The sequence below is a fragment of the Gorilla gorilla genome, chromosome X, assembly GCF_029281585.2.
Source record: "Gorilla gorilla gorilla isolate KB3781 chromosome X, NHGRI_mGorGor1-v2.1_pri, whole genome shotgun sequence".
Taxonomy (NCBI): Eukaryota; Metazoa; Chordata; class Mammalia; order Primates; family Hominidae; genus Gorilla; species Gorilla gorilla.
This window is the reverse complement of record NC_073247.2, coordinates 153282337-153294799: the sequence shown is the minus strand read 5'-3', so window position 1 is coordinate 153294799 and position 12463 is coordinate 153282337. Positions and strand designations below refer to the sequence as shown.

At 40.2% G+C, this 12463-nt stretch overlaps 1 long non-coding RNA gene across 2 annotated transcripts in view; it reads right to left on the bottom strand.

Annotated features, from left to right (window-relative positions):
• The window catches only part of LOC129529681 (uncharacterized), a 417056-nt gene that overhangs the window by 12888 nt on the left and 391705 nt on the right, over positions 1 to 12463 (bottom strand). The gene's annotated exons all lie outside the window — the stretch shown is intronic.

Here is a 12463-nt window from a genome sequence, read left to right as displayed (position 1 = left end):
ATTGTATCTTGTTCTTATTCTTAAATGATGGAAAACATGAAGGTTAGATGAGGATTATACAATGAAGGTATGCATACTACTAGTGTTGAATGATTATAGTCTAGGTTTAGGCCAAAAGAGAGCCAAATCAAATTAAATTGCAAGGTAGGATATAAAATTCATACAAGGCACAACATTCATAAGAAAAAAAATAATAATTATGGGAAAATGGTGGACGCTCTGCGTGTAAAGTAAAAGTGTTGACAATAAGAAAAATAAGAAATAAGAACTTTTCTGACACTTTTTGTAACCAAGTGCCCCCATTTTTCTAAGAGATAGTTTAATGGCTTTCTTTTCTCTTTTGCCCTTTCCCTTTACTTCCTACTTAGTGCTTTTTGAAATGCAAAATAAACTCTCACCTCTCCCTCATCAGACATTCTCTGCAGGGCAAGTTCATCTGTGTGCTATGGATCTCTCTTCCAGAGTTTACAGCCTATTTGCAGATCAAAGCATGTCCCCTTGGAACTCCCATCTCCAGGGTTTCACCTCGAGAAGATATGCCAAAAGCATGTCCACATGGACAACTGCACAGTAGATAACTGCCCAGTAGCAGGGAGGCCCCTCCCCTTGCTCATTTCTCCCTTACCTTATAAAAGTGTCTGCTTTTTGACACATGAAAAAATGCTCATCATCACTGGCCATCAGAGAAATGCAAACCAAAACCACAATGAGACACCATCTCACACCAGTTACAATGGCGATCATTCAAAAGTAAGGAAACAACAGGTGCTGGAAAGGATGTGGAGAAATAGGAACACTTTTACACTGCTGGTGGGACTGTAAACTAGTACAACCATTGTGGGAGACAGTGTGGCGATTCCTCAGGGATCTAGAACTAGAAATATAACTACTTTCTCACAGTTATATTTCATTTGACTCAGCGATCCCATTACTGGGTATATACCCAAAGGATTATAAATCATGCTGCTATAAAGACACATGCACACGTAAGTTTATTGCAGCACTATTCACAATAGCAAAGACTTGGAACCAACCCGAATGTCCATCAATGATAGACTGGATTAAGAAAATGTGACACATATACACCATGGAATACTATGCAGCCATAAAAAATGGTAAGTTAATGCCATTTGTAGGGACATGGATGAAGCTGGAAACCATCATTCTCAGCAAACTATCACAAGCACAAAAAACCAAACATCACATTTTCTCATTCATAGGTAGGAATTGAACAATGAGAACACTTCGACACAGGGTGGGGAACATCACACACCGGGACCTGTCGTGGGGTAGGAGCAGGGGCAGGGACAGCATTACGAGATATACCTAATGTAAACGACGACTTAATGGGTGCAGCACACCAACATGTCACATGTATACATATGTAACAAACCCACACGTTGCACAAGTGTACCCTAGAACATAAACTATGAAAAAAAAAGTGTCTGCTTTTTGCTCCAAAAGCCAGACAGCACATTTAAATTTTGGGGCCAGCATATCTCGGGTCGCGGAGGAGTTTGGAATATTTACGATTGGAGATATTATTTGTGGTTTATGCTCATGCTGACCTTAGCCATTAGAGGCTGATGCTCTTTGGATTTAGGCAGTTTTCGATTAAGGTGACTTTTAAAATGACAGTGCTTGTTCAAGATGGCGATACTCCTGCTTTGTCAATCCAGACCATATAGTTATAAAAAGGACAAGGGGCAGCGTGTTTTTTTGGCTACTTCCTGCTGACGAGGGGACGGAGAGTTTTTTGGCTTTGGGTTGACAGTAGGAGCAATGCCGTCTGTAGATGTTTTTGGGTAGTTGTCTGTGAAATGGCCGTGATCCTGTTAGTTAAAATTTTCTGAAAAAGGTTAATTAGCCAGGGTAAGAAAATTAGTCCCAGGCATATTATTAGGAGAGGGCCCAGAAATAGGATGACCCATGCTATGATTTTGTTCCCAAACCAAGAACTTATTTGGTTGTTTTGGTACTCCCTTAGCTTTTTAGCCTTTTCTTAAGTTTTTTTAGCAGTGTTTTTTTTACTAGGCCTGATTGGTTGATAAAGAAACAATATTCCTTACCTAATGAGAGGTAGAAGCACATGTTTGGAAAGGCCCATGTGTTAGTTTCTGTTAGTAAGCGTTATTCCTGCTAAGAGGCTAATAATTAAGCAAAATGCTACAGTAATTGAGATTGTTTTTGTCTGACATTTTACCCTGAGGGTGCTACAGTATATAGTTTTACTGCAAATAGTAGAGTGAGTAAAGCAGTTTCCACAAGGGTGGTGTAGTAAATAATTTCCATTAAAAAGTTGTAATATTTGGCTTGAAAGGAGAGGTGGGAATGACAAAAGTGTTTGGTGAGGTAGGGGTGAGACTGAGTAAGACGAGCAGTTCCTTCTCGGTTATTTATTTTTTATGATTTTTAGCTTAAGATTTCCTATTTCTTTATTTGCTCCTGTGAGGGTTAGGGGGCTTAGAGGCAGTGCCTGCTGAAACATCTAGTTTCCAGTTTATAGGGGCTTTAAGAAAGCACAGCTTATTTTGAAGACTTGTAGTCAGAAAAATTAGAATTGAATTTAAACAGTAGAAAATAATAACTGAAAAACATCAGGCAACTCTAGGATTTAACAAGAGGTGTGTCATCGTTTTGGAAACATAATTTCCTCTCTCCACTTTCCCATTTTTATTAAAAGACAAATTATGGTAGGTTTGCTTTAGGATACTTGGCTTACTTATTTGCATACAGTGCTGCAAGAATAATTATTTGTTACATAGGCCTTTTAAATGGGCTTTGATGGAATTTGGTTTTGTAGAAGCAATCTGAGATAAAAGACTTTTTAAAGCCAAGCCCAGCCATGGATTTGTACCATTAAATACCTATGAGTTGGGTGAATTCCTCTCCTCTTGATGTTTCAAGATAACTTAGGGTTCCTGGCCTGTTAGAAAGTGACATGTTTTATTTACCACAGATCACAAACCCTGTACGGGGACTGTGTACACAAAATATGAGGCCAGTTTTTCAAGGGCTTTATTGGCTTTATAAGTTAAAGCTGGATTCCTTAAAGGAGAAGCAGACCATTCCAGTTAAAGCCTTGGTAAGAATAACCAGTTTTTCCAATCGTGTCCCGTTACAAAAGAAAACAGATTCTTGCTGTATTTATGCAAATAACTATATTGCCATAACTTAAGGATACTCATAGATAGTTTCCAAATTTTGGAGAGAATCAGGTAGAGAGAAACAAGTATCCTCCAAATGTTGTTGATGGGCGTTAACAGTTAAAAGTTAAACAGTTAAAAGTGAACAGTTAACTCCCATACATATGGGAGTCAGCACTTCACAGTTAACAGTTAAAAGCCGTTAATCGCTTAAAAAGAGTTTCTTTGACTTTGAAAGGCAAAACAAAGGGTTAGCAATATTTTAAGCAAAACGTTAAACAGATTAGCTTCCCATTAGTTTGGTTTATGCAGTTAATTCCTGTCCTGCTTTTTATCAGAAACCTGCATTCAGAGCTTTATAGCTGATTAGAAAACCACCCTTTGAAGAAGACTAAAACAAGACAACAATTGTTTATGGATGACAAAAAGTTTGAGGGTAGCCATAGTTAAAGACACAGCTGACAAAGATATCCGTTACCTCTGTGGCACACAATAATTTTAACAAAACAATTATACTTATTACTGATAACGTACACTAAGATATATTAGAATGATAGGAATCTGCCATAACTTTGGAACACATCCCAATAGCATATTTATACAACTATAGCCCAAAGAAAGCCAAATACCATTTCATATTTGACACTGCTTCCTGTATGATTTTATATCAAATAAGCCAAATTTTACCATTGTATTGGTGTGCTATTAATGTTAAGCTCCATTTTTAATAAAACCTTGTAGACGCATTTACCCAATTTTCATGTTTGACCAGAAGGTAAGCGTGTTATAGACCCTTTTTAACCGTTTATACTTTTTGTTAAAGAGCAGGTTAGTGCTTTAACAGAAACCCATTGTGCTTTTATTTTAATGCTCGATTTACAGAAAACCTGAATGATACCCCTTTAACTTTAGCCAGTATGTACACACACGAAATTTTCTTTACAATTAACCTTCCAAAACTTGCTTAAACCTTTAAAATAATTTTTTAACCTTTTAATGTAGGCAAAAATCCACATTCTTAGGCCTCCTTATAATCTTTTTACCAAAAGTATATTTTACTTTCCTTACACACCTTGCTCATAAACTATTTCTTCAGTAGTTTTAAATATATGTTACACGGCTAACTTTTAGCAACCTTTACTTTTGATGAAAACCTTGGTAAGTCTGGGAATCTAATTACGCACTAGGTGTAGGGCCTAGGACCGAGACGGAAGTGCGGAGAAGGTCTGGCTTCTTCCAGCATTTAACTCCATGTGTCCTAGGTTTTATTCAGCTGCAAAGCAGGCAAGTTATACAGCTAAGAGTTAGAGTGAAATTGTATACAGCATTCAGGAGGCCGAATTACTTTTAAATTGTGCGACATTTCTTGCACAAATTCCCTTGTATAAAATTTTTCACGACTTTCACAGACAATTTCTGACACGCCTTACCTTTCTGACTTGTTGTAAAGTCATCCCTTTTTTAAAACAACAGTTAATTTACTTTGGGACAAAAATTTACCATGTAAGATTCTTTCTTATACCAATTATCTTTTCTTTAATATTAAAGATGATAACAGTTCTTTCCCAAAACAAATTTCCTTCATGTCTGTGGACTAGACTGCCTAAGGCCACAAGGTTGGAAGTTAGCATATTTTACCAAATAGTTTAAGATATAGCTATCTTCATTAAACCAATATTCATGCTTTATTTATTTAAAACATTACACAAGCAAAGATTATTTTGTTTGGGCTGAGTTGTCGTTTTGTAGCCTCTGTGCCAAATGTTGACACCTTATAGTATTTTGCAGCCATAAGTATGAAATTGCTTGATTAATAAATGCAAATAAAAACGTACGCTGGCAACTCTTAACGACTTTCAACTCAACTTTTAACTTTGCTGTACCAGCAAGTTCTAAAGATTAAAATAACGAGAACTGAAAGGTCCCACAGCTTTTGCTTTTCCCTTAAAAATATTTGATTTAAGTGCTCATTTTTTTGGCCAGTTAATTAGAGTTCTTTTAATGGACATCGCACACATAAAACATATATAGCCACACAGACAATCAGAAGAAGATTTAGTAGTTATAAGATTTTTTTTCTGCTAATTTTCCAATTGGATTATTGGCCTTCGGGTGAGGCCTTTTAAGAACAGGGCTAAGAAAACAGTTTCTAGGGCCTAATGAACAAGTACAGTTGGAAGACAAAGACAGATCTTTGAGAGGTACTTATTTATCTTTAAGTCTAGGGGTTTCATAAGGAAAACAGAGGTTTTTCCCAAAACGGGATTTGCGGCACCTTTTTTGTTTTCCCAAGGAGTCCCAGGCCACCAGGAGTCATTTCAGGGTCTTTCATACATGCACCAAGAGTGGCAAGACAGAGTGGAGAAAAGTAATTTAGTCGACCAGGAAAAAACCTTTTCCAGGAAAACAAAATTTATGAAGAGAAAAACATAAACGCGGCTGGGCACGGTGGCTCACGCCTGTAATCCCAGCACTTTGGGAGGCCGAGGTGGGCGGATCTTGAGGTCAGGAGTTCCGAGACCAGCTGGGCCAACATAGTGAAACCCTGCCTCTACTAAAAATACAACAATTAGCCGGGTGCGGAGGCAAGCGCCTGTAGTCCCAGCTACTTGGCAGGCTGAGACAGGAGAATGGCTTGAACCCAGGAGGCAGAGGTTGCAGTGAGCCGAGACCACGCCTCTGGGTGGAGGGGAGGAGGTTATCTTGGGGCTGGCATCTTCCTGGCCAGGGTGGGGTTATCTTGGGGCTAGCTTGTCCCTGGTCGGGGAGGAGTCTGGAATGCTTCTGGTTGGAGATGTTATTTGTGGTTTATGGTCATGCTGACCTTAGCCATTAGGCTGATGCCCTTTGGCTTTTGGCGGTTTTTGATTAAGGTGAATTTTAAAATGACAGAGCTTGTTCAAGATGGCAATACTCCTGCTTTGTCGGTGATGTCCTAAGCCTCTAGCCCCTGATGCCTTGGTATCGTCACTGATTGCAAAAGCTGTGCCATGCCGAATGTGCATTTTCAGGAAGGAACAATCAGCATGTTTCTGAGTTTGGAGACCTGGATTCCTGCAAGAGACTGTGGGTTCCTATGATCCTATGGTCTCTTCCAGCTTTAATATTCTATGATAAAATGATGTCCAATGCTTTCTCTATTGCAAAAATCTGGCCAGACGTGGTGGCTCACACTGTAATCCCAGCACTTTGGGAGGGTGAGGCAGGTGGATCACACGGTCAGGAGATCAAGACCGTCCTGGCGAACATGGTGAAACCCCATCTCTACTAAAAACACAAAAAATTACCCGGGCATGGTGGCAGGCGCCTGTAGTCCCAGCTGCTCAGGAGGCTGAGACAGAAGAATTGCTTGAACCCGGGAGACAGAGGTTGCAGTGAGCCGAGATCACGCCACTGCACTCCAGCCTGGGTGACAGAGCTAGACTCTGTTGCAAAAAAAAATGTGTGTGTGTGTGGTGTGTGTGTGTGTTGTGTGTGTGTGTGTGTGTGTGTGTGTATACATATGTCTGTGTGTGTGTGTGTGTGTGTGTATATAAATCTCGGTTCTAGTTGTTTGATGTCATGAATTTTCACATCCTATTATACTCACTAGTAATAGTTTGTAATTACTGCACACCCAGTATGTACTAGGCTCTGTGCTAAAAGCTTAAATATATTAATTTGTTTTTCAAAACAATCCTGAGAAGTAGGTGCTAGCATTTTTTCCATTTTTCATGCGAAGAATCTAAGACTCAGAGGAGTTAAGAAACTTGACCTAGATCACCCAACTAGGACGTAGCAGAATTTCAGATTTGAACCAGGCCCATAATCTTACTTTTATTCCATATTTCCTCTGAACATAACAAGAGTAATACTAACGAGTACAACATTAATATAAGTTTAGTACTACAGTTGGCAATTTAATACCCCTTGCCACAACTGTGAGAACATGTAGCATGAATAGTACTCTATCCATTTTGTTGATAGGGAATTAATCACTTACCAGTGTTGCTCCCTGACAGTTAAAACATGTAAATGCTTTCTGGTAATGAAGACTGCAATACTAAATTCAGATTAACATGCATTCATTCACCAAATATTTCTTGCAAGTTTACATGTTCCAGGTACTGTAGTAAAATAACTGATAAAAGTATCATTTTTTTTGAAAGAAGTACAAGTACCGTTTAACGTCTTCACCATTAAATGGAGGATAGCCTTTCCAATAAAGTGACTTCTGACTAGTGACCTTAAGAAAATTCGGATACACAGGCCGGGCGTGGTGGCTCACGATTGTAATCTCAGCACTTTGGGAGGCGAAGGCAGGCGGATCACGAGGTCAGGAGCTCAAGACCAGCCTGGCCAACCAATGAAACCCCATCTATACTAAAAATACAAACATTAGCCAGGCGTGGTAGCAGGCGCCTGTAATCTCAGCTACTCACGAGGCTGAGGCAGGAGAATTGCTTGAAACCAGGAGGCGGAAGTTGCAGAGAGCCGAGAATGCACCACTGCACTCCAGGCTAGCCGACAAAGCAAGGCTCCATCTCAAAAAAAAAAAGAAAAGAAAGAAGGAAAGAAGAAAAGAAAAGAAAAGAAAATTAGGATACATAGTGGATATTTTAGAGAAGAACCTTCCAGGCGGAAGTATGCAAAGACCCTGATATGGATGGCAGGTTAGAGGAATCACATGCATGCTGAGTTACAAGAGTCACAGATTGGGGAGTGTGATAGAAGCAGAGTGATTCATGAGAAGAATAAGTATTAATGTCAGAGAGGTAATAGGTGCCCACATCATGTACAGCCTTATTAGGAATTTGGATTTTATTTTAATCAAGATGAAAAGTCTGGAGTTTTCATCAAAGGAAAAACATGATCTGGCTTAAAATATATTGTAGGAGATCAAGGATAGAAGAAATAACCCATTGTCATTATTACATTACCAAATATTTTTCAGAATCATGTTTTGTTTGCTCAGATGCTTTTCAAAAACATCTTTAGCTACTTAATTTAACTTGTTAAGTATTCAGACTTGTGAACTTTTCTACCAATTTAGGTTTAGAGATCGTCTCCTCTCTTCTCTCCTCTTCTCCTTTCCTCCCTCCCTCCCTCCCTCCTTCCCTCCCTCCCTCCCTCCTTCCTTCCCTCCCTCCCTTCCTTCCTCCCTCCCTCCCTTCCTTCCTTTCTTTCTTCCTTACTTCCTTGTCTTTTAGATTCCTCCCAGAGCATAAGATAACACAGGACGAGGTTTGCTGTCTGAAATGAGTTCAAGTCCCCTGTTATTACAAGAGTTCAAAAACGTGATGACCTGCAAAGGATGATTAAGAAACAGAATCAGTCTTAAGTTGTAGTGTGGTGTATGGGGATCACTCTCTAGGGTCTATATTTAGTCAATGACAAAATATTTGCTGACTTTCAAATGGATCGGTGATTTCTTGTTTTTGTTTTTGTTGTTTTGAGACAGAGTCTGGCTCTGTCACCTAAGCCGGAGTGCAGTGGCACGATCTCGGCTCACTGCAACCTCCACTGCCTGGATTCAAGCAATTCTCCTGCCTCAGCCTCCCCAGTAGCTGGGATTACAGGCGCCCGCCACCACGCCCAGCTAATTTTTTTTTGTATTTTAGCAGAGACAGGGTTTCACCATGTTGGCCAGGCTCGTCTCAAACTCCTGACCTCGGGTGATCCGCCCGCCTCGGCCTCCCAAAGTGCTGGGATTACAGGCATGAGCCACTGCGCCTGGCCAGATCAGTGATTCTTGGTTTTCTTGGCCATGAAGAAAACGATGCAATATGCTCTTCAAGGGCCTTTCTGCAGAATAGAGAAGATGAGATGCAAACTATTCTCATGGATTAACACCTTGGTTATAACTATATCTCTTTCTCTTACATTCAGAAAATTGTATTGGAATGCAAACGGTTGTGAGAGATACCACTTTTTATTGAAATAGCTGGCACATGATTATACCTGGTTACAATGCTTGGCCGAATGAGAAATGCAATGCCATTTTATGTAATTGCACTTAATATGCATGAGTCTCACACTTAATCAATTCAGAATCTCAGAATTTCCCAATGTTGTATCCATCGAACATCTCCTGAGATGCGTGTCGTCCCATCTGGCCCTAAATGGCTGATTCATGCAGAACATTTTCATGTCATCCCTCAAGCCCAACCACAGGGCACCTTCAGATCCAACTCTCTTTAAAACACTTTAGTGTCCTTCTTAGGGCCATGAGAAACATTAAACTGGTTTCTTTCACCATTCTGATTCTTCAAGAAAGGAAGTGGAGCTGTTATAGGCCATTTACTGACTATGTGCTGCTGTCAGGTAGCCCCACTCCCTCTGCTGTACTGCACAGAAAAACATAGTACGTGATTAACTATGTAAGACTCTCTCAGGCCCATCTTCCCAGGCAGAACACTTGGACATGTCTTTCTTCTTTATTTTTATTATTTTAAACTGAACAGATAAAATGGAATGTATCTATCATGTATCTAATGTTTGAAGTATATACATTGTAGAATGAATAAATATAGCTAATCAACATATGCATCATCCCACAAAGTTATCATTTTGTATTGAGAACACTTACCATCTACTCTCTTAGCATTTATCAATAATACAACATGTTATGATCACCTGTAGTCACCGTGTTGTACAATGTATCTCTGCAGCTTATTCCTTCAGTCTAACAGAAATTTGGTATCCTTTGAGCAATGTCTTTGCAGCCACCACCACCGAGCCCCTAGTCACCACCATTCTACTCTCTACCTCTGTGAGACTTCTTAATTTTTTATTATTTTATTTTTAAATTTTTGTTAACTTTTATTTTAGGTTCAGGAGTACATGTGGAGGCTCGTTATATAGGGAAATTGTGTGTCACACGGGTTTGGTGTACAGATTATTTCATCACCCAGGTAATCAGCATAATAGCTGATAGGTAGCTTTTCAATCCTCACCCTCCTCCCCATCCTTTACCCCCAAGTAGACACGGGTGTCTGTTGTTCCCTTCTTTGTGTCCATGCGTACCGATGTTTAGCTCTTGCTTATAAATGGAAAAAGGTGGTAGTCCATTTTCTGTTCCCACGTGAGTTCGCTTAGAGTAATGGCCTCCAGCTCCATCCATGTTGCTGCAAAAGACATGATCTCGTTTTTTTATGGCTGCATAGTATTCCGTGCTGTTTATGTACCACATCGTCTTTACCCTGTCTGCTGCTGATGGGCCTTTAGGTTGATTCAGTATCTTTGCTATTGTGAATAGTGCCGTCAAGAACATACGCATGCATATGTCTTAATGGCAGAATGATATATATCCTTTGGGTATATATCCAGTAATGTGATTGCTGAGATGAATGGTAATTCTAAGTTCTTGCAGAAATCACCAAACTGCTTTCTCCAATGGCTGAACTAAGTTACATTCCCATAAACAGTGTATAGGTGTTCTCTTTTCATTTCTTTCAAGGCAGCAGGTTTCTTTCTGGCCTAGGGTGTGTCTAGAAATGTTATCCAGGAGCTAGTGCCTGGAGCAGGGGCTTCACAACCCCGACCGGTGCCCTGTCCCGCTGTAGTTGAGCTGGTATTCAAGATGCAAGAAAAAAACGCTCCTCACTATTCCATCTCCTCAAGTGGAAGGAGGGGGCCTTTTATGGAGCCGCTAGCCGGGCAGTCTGGGGCTAGGGCAGGGGTGACACCAGCACTCACTCGGCTGCCCCAGCTGGTATCTCAGGAGGTCATGTGCACCCCTCCACATACCCGCCACAATCCACTGCCTCTGGGCCCAATTCTACGCTAGAACTCACCTACGAGTTACAGGTCTTATGGCCTAGACTGCCTTTAAGGTTGTCTGAGAAACCTGGAACCGTTTTTTAGCCCTTGGTGGCAAGGTTTGCAGAAACTCAAGTTCTGATTGCTGGGATGGGTAATTTCCCTCTGGCTAGAGGTGGTTTCAATGCTCCCTTCCCAGATGGGAGTCAGCTAAGTTTGGTCTGGTTTTCCTTTCTCCTGTAAGAGACAGCACTGAGTTCAGTGACCCACAACTGCTCTGCTCTTGCTCTTGCTCTATCCAGCTTCCAGAGATGCTCTTTACACCACACTGCCACTGCCTAGGATAGGGAAGGGGTGCGGTCAGCGATTTAAGACTGTTTCTTCTAACTCTTCAGTGCCTCTTTCAGTGATACCACCAGGTACTATGAGAGTTCCCCTGATTTTGGGTTCTTATGGAGGTGTTTTCTACTGTGTGGATAGCTGTTAAATTTGTGTCCTTGCGAGGGGGCTGATCTGTGCAGCCTTCTATTCTGCTTTTCTTGCTCCGCCTCTCTCAGCTTAGTTTTGGTTTGTTTTTGTTTGTTTGTTTTTCCTCTGCAATGCCTAAGGCTAAAGAATGTGATCCCGTATTACTATCCTAAATATGAAAACTTCTTTAATGTCACGTGCTGGATGGAAATATTAGTTTGCAATGAGGAATGCCTTCAATTGTACCTATCAAAGAGTAAGAAAAAAAGCATTGGGAGTTTTTGTTTTTACCTTGTGGTCCGACAACTTGAAAGAATATTCTTTTATTCCAAAGATGGTACGTGGGGGATTTTGTTCTGGAAATCAGTGCTAGGTATGTAGGTATTTGGTTGGAGAAAAGCAAACTGGTTTTTGTCTATTGATATTTAGTATATTTTATTTTTTCATGTTATCCATGACAGTGTTATGACTTAGCAAACAACAGTTACAAATAACTAAAATTGTAATCGCTCCTGCATTTTTATTTAACTCCCTCATGTATCCTGAGAAGACCTTCTTGTTTTACCTAATTATCTCTCCAACATCCCCTGAACTCTCAAGAGGTAGACACTATGTGAAGGTCAATTCAAAGACAGAAACTAAAACCCCATCCACGGGTGACTCCATGGTGAATCCCTGTGGTGTCTTTTCCCGCTAACCGATGTGTATCCACCAAGCAGTTTTCTTTTTCACTATAAATATTATACTGTTTGACATTTTAAGACACATCGTAATCAAAATCTATAGCCTTAATTAAATGATGAATTTCAGGAAATTATCATGCAAAATGGAAGTGTTAGGAAGCCGATAATAGACACACTCTCCTAAAAATGATCTCACCACATCACACCTAACCCTTCTCACCACCTTGCAGTTCACATTCCGTGGAAAAAAGCTCCTCATACTTAAGAGTGTTTTACTTTCCTTTTCCCAAGTCACGGCGATTTTGACTATTGACACTTGCGGATATCAACACATTTCTAAAGCATACTTATCTTGATTAAAGACTGCTGAGGTCATTACAACAGTGACATAAATATTTAAGATGCATTGAACATTTTGTTTTAGAA